The sequence below is a fragment of the Babylonia areolata genome, chromosome 3, assembly GCF_041734735.1.
Source record: "Babylonia areolata isolate BAREFJ2019XMU chromosome 3, ASM4173473v1, whole genome shotgun sequence".
Classification (NCBI taxonomy): Eukaryota; Metazoa; Mollusca; class Gastropoda; order Neogastropoda; family Buccinidae; genus Babylonia; species Babylonia areolata.
Window position 1 is genome coordinate 11813432 of NC_134878.1, and position 2208 is coordinate 11815639.

The following is a 2208-nucleotide window of genomic DNA, read 5'->3' on the forward strand; positions in this document are numbered from 1 at the left end:
CCAACACAATACCTGATGAACACTAACCACAATCCAAACACTGAACTTTTCTCTGTGCCCTGAACTCTGAACTCAGAAGCCTAAATCCTAACACCCTGACCAAAGTGGAATTATATTCAGAAAACTTTAAAACGAAATAAAAACATGAGATGGTGTGTGTGCTTACGAGCTGGGTATTTCTGTGTTGTACTAGAGAGAGAGGCGGTGGGGGGGGGGGTGTTGGGGTGCGTGGGGGAGGGGGGGGGGTGCGTGGGGGGGGGGCAGCAGGGGGGAGAGAGAGAGTTGATTTCTCCATTTATTATACTCTTTTTTTTTAAACGATCAGGTAAAATCCAAACCATTCCACTGATCCCATGCTTTCCCACAAATAGGTCCACCGTTGTTCAGTTTAATACAAACCTGTATTCACATTGTCAGGACTTTGATAATAATAATAATAATTCAGATTGTCAGGACTTTAATAACAATAATAATCAAGTAATAATTCAGACTGTCAGGACTTTAATAACAATAATAATCAAGTAATAATTCAGATTGTCAGGACTTTGATAATAATAATATTAATAATGATGATGATGATGAAGTAAATACAATCAGACACTCTGTTTTGGGGTTGTTGTTTTGTTTTTTTTGTTTTGTTTTGTTTTTGTTTTTTTGTTGTTTTTTTGCTTTGCTGTTGTCGTTTTGCTTAAAAAAAAAAAAATTGAGCTGATCAGAAGAAATTCTAAACCACATCATTCACCCCACCGACACCCGCCACACCCCTATCCAAGCCACACCCTACCTTCCCTCCCCTCCACCTCCACTTTCCCACCGACCTCCCCACCCCCCTTCCCTTCCCCCGTCCCCCCTGCCACGTACGTTCGTTACTTCGTAACACACCGGACCCTATTTAAGGGATGGGAGACAACCGCGTCTGGTAGAATTGACGTCAGCTCTGGTCAGACTTTCTGTGTAATTGCCTGAGCTTGATCGAAGGCCGTTCATTCTTCGCCGTTTGTTGTTGTTGTTTTGTGAGGGGGTGGTTACCTGTTCATTTCTAGTTTACCTGCTCGTTCAGGGTGAAATTGAGTTTGAAATCAGCATGTTTCTTTTGGTCTGCCTGTGCATACATCTAACAGGTAAGATGGGAAGTGTTGGTGGTGGTGGTGGTAATGGTGGTGGTGTCACGGTAACGTTACAGTGGTGGTGGTTGTGGTGGTGGTGATTGTATTGGGGTTCGGATGGTGGGGAAGTGGGAATGAGTTTGCTTGTGTGTGGGGGTGGGTGGGGGTGTAGGTGGAGGAGTGTGTGTGTGTGTGTGTGTGTGCGCGATGTGTCTGGGGTGAAGGTGGATGAGTGTGTGTGTGTGTGTGTGTGTGTGTGTGTGCGTGCGTGTGTGTGTGCGAGGTGTGTAGGGTGGAGGTGGAGGAGTATGTGTGTGTGTGTTGTGTGTGTGTGTGCGCACGATGTGTGTGGAGTGGAGGTGGAAGAGTATGTGTGTGTGTGTGTGCGTGTGTGTGTTAGCATGTTTGTGTCTGTGAGCGCATGTGCATTTATGTGAGTGTGTGTGTGTGTGTGTGTGTGTGTGTGTGTGTGTGTGTGTTTATTGTATGTGTGTGTGCTGCGCGTGCGCGTGTTTCAGGCAGTGAAAAGGGCTCTTTCTCTTCAAACCTGGAGTTCAACCTTTCCCTATAAAAAAAACAAAAAAACAAAACAAAAAAAAATCAACTGGATCAAGTGACGGATTGGCAGATGCAAAACACATTCAGTTCAAACAAACAAAGAAACGAACGAACGAACCGGAACAAACGAACGAACAAAGGAGATTATAAATAACTTTACTGACTGTCTCTTTCTTTCAAGCTGGCTTTATCTTGGACGACTTCATCCAAAACCAGACGTGCTACGATCTCATCGGGTGCTTCGACAACAGCGCCCCGTTTACAAACTCCTGGCATGAGCTGCCTGACTCACCAGAAAAGGTTATGATATATTGATGCTAATTTTTGTCTGTCTGTATTTCTGTGTGTGTGTTAATTAATCACCATCATGATCGCCACTGATCATCATCATCACCATCATCATCACAATCATCATCATCATCACCATCAGCAGCAGCATCAACATCATCACCACCACCACCATCTTCACCATCCTCACTTCAGTTTTCATCTATTGCCTTTAAAACTGCAGGATACGCACTGGTTAAACATATATTGCAATTAT